The 7,487-nt window shown below is 41.5% G+C and overlaps 1 protein-coding gene across 1 annotated transcript in view; it reads right to left on the bottom strand.

Annotated features, from left to right (window-relative positions):
- Positions 1-691: 691 nt before the first annotated feature.
- odad2 (outer dynein arm docking complex subunit 2) overlaps positions 692-7,487 on the bottom strand; it is a 52,772-nt gene continuing 45,976 nt past the window's right edge. The window contains exon 25 of the mRNA XM_061805693.1: positions 692-800. The gene's annotated coding sequence lies outside the window, so the exon portion shown is untranslated. The remainder of the gene's footprint in view (positions 801-7,487) is intronic.

The raw sequence follows: 7,487 nt of genomic DNA, 5'->3' as shown, positions 1-7,487 counted from the left end.
CGCCTCCTCACTATTTGTCTACAGGTTCATGCACACCACACTTCAGGGACAAGACTGAGCTGTACGTCTGTCTTGAGGGCCAATAAATAAACAAAACAGTAAGTGTGGAGTGCTTGTTTATGACTCCTGAGGCATGCACCTTGACAATAACCATGTGTCTTACTGTCATCGCAAAGCCCCTTCTAACTATGCTGCTGACTTTGGGTGTATAGACGGAGTATGAGTCCTGAACGCAGTGCACACATTCTTGATATTTCACAAGATGTCTAGAATTAGCATGTGCTGCACTAACATTCTTCATGGCCTTTGGAACCTTTTACAGTGATGAGAACATGCAAGTGTTGTTAGTGTAAGCTCTATGTAGATGGCCTATAAAAGCACAAAAGATGGATTCTGCGTAAGGCTGTGGAATCTATATAATACTAGAAGTACACCATAACATCAGAATCCAGAGTATGGCCGGTCCTAGCCATGCACACTTGAGGGCATAAGGTGAAATATTAGGAGGGCATCATGTGACATTTGTGATTTTTAGGGATATCATCAATACTGTATCATCAAAAGGTTCAGGGAATCTGGAGAAATTGCTGCATGTAAGCGATAAGTGCAAAAACCAACATCCAATGCCTGTGACCGTCGATGATCGCTGAGGTGTCACTGCATCAAACATCAATGTGTTAAATTAAAGATAGAATAAAAAAATATGCGTTACCATCTGCATTAGCTTCAACATGACGGTGGAAGACTGCGGATTGGGGGTGGTTGTTGGTGGCGCCGGCCTAGGAACAGGATGTGATTGTCTGTACGAAGCACACATGATGGCCAGCTGTCAAACCACAAATGCTAATCGCATAACATGAGCTTTTTAGAAGTAGTGGGCGAAATGATAAAGAATAGCACACCTTTAACCTTTCAATTTGGAGCTCCCACTGCCATTTGGATCAGGTCTCCTTTGAAATTTATTGGGTTGTTGTTGCAACTCTGAACAATAATCCCTCAAATTAGGAGAAGACCTTGCTAAAAAGGAATGAAAATATGCACTCATTTGACCTTTGTCTGCGGCCATCCTGAGTAGCATATCATTCAAACTCAGCCGGGTCTTTACTTTGATTAAAACCCCCCGACAACACTATGACCCCTTGCGCCCTCGATTTGTGTTGCTTTGTGAAAATCATCATCGTCACGCTATTGTGAGGCTCACTAACATTCAACATATTGTTTTTCTGTAATTAGACAAACTGCCCAAAGCAAAAACTGCTATCAAACGCAATGCTGGTGTTTTTTCTGCAACAAAAATGATTCCATCAGGATCAACCCAAACACGATCCGTGCTGTAACATTCCGAAAACTTGGATGCTGGCTGTTTATAACCACGCGGCTGCTGATTACATCTGATCAACCCTCTCATTGACTTCCATTATAAAACCTGTCACGTAATGTGCTCATGAGTCATAAGCTCCCAGGTCCTCAGCTGTGTGTTCTTTTGGGGTTTATCCTAGGTAGTGATTCTAAGGAGGGTGACTAAGTAGCAGGACCCATAAGAAGAGTTGGGGATCTGTGTAATTATTGTTTATTTGTGCTTATTTTCATTTAACGGGGGATGTTAACTTTTACTAACTGCTTATGCAAACATATTCTCTTCTGAGTCGTCAAGTGGGGCAATCACTTTAATTAAAGTCAGAGAGGGTTTATTTTCTCAAGTTTGGTGGGCTTTCCTTCTCACCTGACGTGATCTTGTGTTACCTGCCACAATCTTCCCTGGAGAGGATTCAGTAAGCTTTTACAGCAGCCTTTCTTGAACAAAGTAAGGCATGTGATCCAAATGCTCTTCTTTGGCTTATGTCGGAGACTTTGTGTTTGTAACATTGCTGCAAACATCATGACGTGAAACACGATGAACACTCAAACATAAAAAGTGTTAAACTCCTTCAACAATGTGTAATGGGAATCTAGAGAAAACTCTAACATCAAGTTCTGTCAGAAAATGAAAGTCACTTAAAAGAAGCAATTGTTCCATTCAGTACAAGTTAAATACGATTAGTAAAAGATGATGTAGTAGATATACGATTGTGGCAATGAACCTTTCTGATGGCGATCTTAAGCTCCGCCCCCTTAGTCATGTCCCACAAGCTTCCAAAATGGCAATTCAACAGAAAATGTTTGAAGTCGATTCTCCATCGCGTATTCCAGATAATATTGGGGTATGTTTTTTTCCCAAATGCGTCAGACTTGTTCAAGAGAGTTCTACAGAGAGGTCTCGACTATTTCATGCAAGGATATGTACACGGAATTAAGATTTTGGATGGAGCAGGACACAATGTCAGAGTTACAGCGAAACATTGGCGATCGATGCAAAAAAGTTTGACGCCCCTCGAACTTAATCTTGCAATCTAACAGGATAAAAGAGTGGAATCGTCCTGCGCATGTAAAGCAGGGTGAGTACTTTTTACTTCGAAAGCTCACGAGTAATATCATTCTAGTCTTTATAAGTGAGTGGGTGTATTCATTTGACTTGGCTCGTAATGTAACCCAGTGCTCTGTCTTCAAAGACTGATGTTATACAAACAGGCAAATAGACTTCTTTTGCATGACATCGGGCATTTATGTATCATTAACCTGACTCTTCGGTGTAAAACATTACACACTTCATTCAGCAGGTCAGTGATGGACTAACAAAGTGAAAGTTGCTCTCTTGCAATGTATAAAGCACTGATAATAATTTCTATCAAACTCAGAGAAGATACTTCTCCCTCACTTACCTTCAAACATACAGCCTTGTGTTTGTTGATATTGTCCACACTTAGTCTTCTGCAAGCCTTAATCCATCGTAGCCACTTCATCAACTATGTTTTATGCTTTGGAAGATGAATCAACCGGGCAGAATATCTTTCATCAGAATTGCACGTTCCCCAAGCACATCTGAGGACCATTTTCTTCGTAACATTAACTTTTCCAAGCAAACGCTACTGACAACCAGCATTGCTTGTATGACAATATGGCAAAAGGGGCATGTCAAGCCAGGGGTTAAGACAATGCAGCTATCTGACTGGCTATTATTGTACGAGTGATTGACAGGTCAGACAGTTCCATTAATGAGAGCTTTCATAGAAGCAGAGAGTACAGTCCAATAGAGAAGACCCAGTGAAATTGCTGTGGGCCCTGAAGGGTGCCCTGAGAGACACATGTCATTGGCATTATATAAAAGACAAAAAAATGACCCCCTCAATGAGATGTTGGAAAATTGATATTGGTCCATATCACTGACCCATCAGGAAACCACTACGGATGAGCCAAGCATAAATTTAAAGACATGACTTTTCTATTATTTTGAAGACTTGCTATCTACTAGCATGTCGATGATCTGACTATGAATGGCGGTTGTTTTTCACAGCAAATCTATCTCTCCACCTCAAGGTATTATGACCCTTATTATTTTTTTTAAATCTCTGTACCAAAACGTGACTCTCAATTAAGGTGATGTTTTTACTCTAGACTTAAGTCTGTGTAAACTGAGTCGGAATTACACATTGCAGCACGCAGACCGACTGGTTAAAAGCCACATACATATTTGTTCGTTGGTTTGCCTGTGATGGTGGAAAATGTGACTGTGGAAGAAATTTGCAGGTTGTTTAAAATGACCCAATTACTGTTTTTCAGACGGGTGTTAATCATTTGGGACTCAAATCCGTGAGTGAAAACGTGCACCGTGTCTGTCTACTAAACGGAATTAAGAGTCAAAACGGAATGTCATTAGAAGTTGCTGGGATTGGTGCTTTAAATTACAGTGTGGCATAATTGCAACTCGGAACACCCAACTCTTAACCTCGCCATTGCTGTTGTCTTTCTATTTATGGCTTCCCAGAGGAAAAAAACAAATGAGTACTAAACACACATTTGCACACTTTAAATGGATGGGTGGGTGGATGGTGAGTTAAGTGCCCAAGCACTGATGCATGCATGTGTGAAATAACATTTCTTTTGTAAAATTCACCATTAAATTTGCTAAATCAGTTAAGTTAAAAAAAAAAAAAATCTTAGACCAGACCAGATCAGGACAAATCACTCATATTCCCTTGCCCATGTTCTGTGCCATTAACTTTTAAGGTCATGGTTGGAGTAAAGTGATGAAAAGCCCTTGGCTAGGTGGCACATAACAGCTCTCAGGTTGGATCCAGGATGAAGGTACCAAATGCTTTACAGCTGCGGCAGAGTGTGTGTCACATTGGCATCACATTGTCATCTGCATCTGAAGCATTTGACATTTTGGAGCAATTCTAATAGCCTGTATCAAATTTAATCTGCAAACATAGTGTTAGGATCATCCTTCCATCCATTTTTGAGCCGCTTATCCTCACAAGGGTCGCAGGGAGTGCTGGAGCCTATCCCAGCTGTCAACGGGCAGGAGGCACCCTGAACACCCTGAACTGGTTGCCAGCCAATCGCAGGGCACATCGAGACAAACAGCCACACTCACAATTACACCCAGGGGCAATTTAGAGTGTCCAATTAATATTGTATGTTTTTGTGTTTTGTTTTTGTGGGAGGAAAACGGAGTGCCCGGAGGAAACCCACACAGGCACGCGAGAAGAGATCTTGCGTGTCAAAGTTGTATGGAAGTTGGTTATGTCGTTTTTGTTTTTTGTCCAATCCTGCTAACAGTTATAGCAACATAACCGCTCGCCATTGCAATTTTGCACTTGGCGGATACACTGCACTGCACACTAATGCACTGCATCTCATCAAATGTCATCTAATGTACTGCAAATTTGTAAACAAGAATATAAAGACATGCACATTCTTGCCCTTAAAAAAGCTATTTATGGCCAATCAAGGAACAGTCATACACTGGGAGTCTCATCAAATCAGAGCTTTGTCTGAAATTTCACAATTTCCACAATTTCATGGTCAGGTACATTAGAAAAGATGTGATCTGTTAATGTAGCAGACAGGCATATAAACGTGAGGCCCCGCTTCAAGCTTTGACTCAATATAACAACCAGACAGACAACAGAAAAGCGAGAGGGATTCATTTGAATGTTATTATACTTAAAGGAGTACACAAGAACTGTATCAAATGTTCTGTGCTGATTGAGAGGACCAAATCCATTGAAACCACCTATTGTGCGGATTTACCTCATGCCGTGTTTGGTCATTTGATTCCTCTAAGTGTAACTGTTCAATCACACTAAAGAATCAACGCTCAGCTAACTGTATAGCTCCGCAAAAATCGACAGACAGGCATGTTGCAAATTAATCACAGGGAGGGTTTCATTTTCATATCTACAAAAATCAGCCCGTGCACGTCTGTGTAGCTTCTCAATCATCAAGGTAATGTTCATTTGGAAGGGTTGAAACAACGCAACTGGACTCTTGTTGTTTGTTGAAGACGTTGCACATTCAATAAGAAAAAAAAAAATCATCCTCAACTCCAGCAATGACAAAGGAAGACAGAGTCGATTCACGGCAGGAAGGCTCTTAATAGGTTGCCCCGATTCAACCATTGAGAATTTTCTGCTGCATTAAAAATGATGTGCCTGAGAACACCCAAGGAAATGTTTATCGAGTTAATAAATAAAATGAGAAGGATCACTTGTACCCCTTGCAGAACTTCAGCATTTTTCTAGCAGTTTCTATTGTGACAATGACTTAGAACAATATTTGAGGGTGGTTTGTTGGCAACCACGATGCCATGAAGTTTTGTCAAGAATCTAAAAATGCTTGACTTTTTACTTAAAGGCCAAAACGGTCGTATTTGGTGTGATAATAAAAATTCCTGTCCTGCCTTTTTCTGTACTGTCTCAACTTGATCAAATGGTTAGTCGACCCCGTCTTATAAAAACATGATTTGACTGTTGGGTCAAATATCTAGACTGCCTAACTATTGTTCTGATGCGGTTTGCACCCCTATTGTTTTCTGTTCTGTCCCCTAGAATCTTCTGCCTGGCTACATTTTCAATAAAACTATCATGATTTCAAATTACCCTGGTTAACAGCAAAACTGTTCCAGCAGAAAAATGCATACCATTCTGCATTGCCCTGCAGCTCAACAAGACATCTAAAAACAAACAAACAAAAAAGTGGGGTAATAACAAACATTACTGAGGCCTTAATGGTGATGTTTGTCCCCTTGAAATATGACCCAGCTGCTGCGGTATTTGCACAGTCATTTCTCTATTTATTTATTGTCAAGCTTGCTTGGTATTTAAACATTATGGAAGTGAATGCGGTGATTCATAAATGGCATGAAAGACATTTTAAACACCCCCCCAAAAAGGGAGCGCGGGAAATCTCATTAGACGTCTTGAGGATTCGTGAGAATTTACATGGAAGCGGATGCACGGCCGCTGAGCAAACACCGGTCGAGCGCGACACCAGACGGCTCGCACCGCGAGACCAGCACGCTGCGCTGATAGAAAGGCTAATTTACAGGTGGAGAACAGGAGCAGTGTTCTGCTGCTCTCAACTTGGACAGAGCTCTGAGAGGCTGTTGTGCGCACATCTATTTTTTATGGCAATGCAGCAAGACAACACCGCTGCCAACTGCTGTGATCTTATATTAAAAATAGCATTGAAAAGCACTACGGAAAGCTGCTCCTAATGGTTTGAGAAAACCTCTACTCAATTCATTACTTTTATGAAAAATTTCTGCAGGGAATCTAGGGAAATGTGTGATCCCTCAGAGGAAAACTTGCTTTACTGATCCGCCCACTCGCCTGTAAAGGCACAACATGCTGCACAATAGCTGCATCCATCGCTTGAAATTGCATGAAATGACGGTGCACTTAAATGGAGTTGAAATTAATATTTTACATCATAAATTAAACTAGTGATCAGTTAAGGGTGTAGTTCGCTTTTCGTCCGAAGTTAGCTGGGATAGGCTCCAGCATTCATGTGACCCTTTTGAGGATAAGCGGCTTGGAAAAAGGAAAAAAATGGAAAATTTTGTGGAACAGATTTCATGCAAATACAGTTTAATTGCTCCCCGGGGTTTTGGTTTTTCGACTTTAGAGGATACTTTGCATTTCCAAAATTATTCAGCTACGTCTCCTTTGCAGCTCCAGGTGAAAGTGAGAGATGGCAGTTGGGGCACAGAACTGGGGCAGATAGCGGGACACTCATTTTCTCTGAAGAGGGGAGGGACAACATCAACCAACATCAACAGGGATATCCCTCTACTGGTCCCATGCGAAGGAATAAGAAACACGGGATGTTGAAAGATGACCAGGAAGGCCAGCGCTGGACGTAATTGCTGCCTACGCTGAGGCGTGGAGTCCTAACCTGTAATTTCCTTTGAATAATGTCAGTGGCGGACAGCAAGCCAGAAAAAGTGGCACTTTCTCTTCTAAGAGGGTTTGCGGCCCAGCTAATACTCTCAGCTGTGGCTTTAAGACCAAAAGGTCTGAAGGGACCAAGCCGTGTGACCACCTTACGACATCCTCCCAACCTTATTTCCTCGTGCTCCACAGGGTTCAACAACAAGTTCAACA

Source organism: Syngnathoides biaculeatus, chromosome 19 (assembly GCF_019802595.1).
Source record: "Syngnathoides biaculeatus isolate LvHL_M chromosome 19, ASM1980259v1, whole genome shotgun sequence".
Classification (NCBI taxonomy): domain Eukaryota; kingdom Metazoa; phylum Chordata; class Actinopteri; order Syngnathiformes; family Syngnathidae; genus Syngnathoides; species Syngnathoides biaculeatus.
This window is presented reverse-complemented; position numbering and strand designations above follow the sequence as displayed.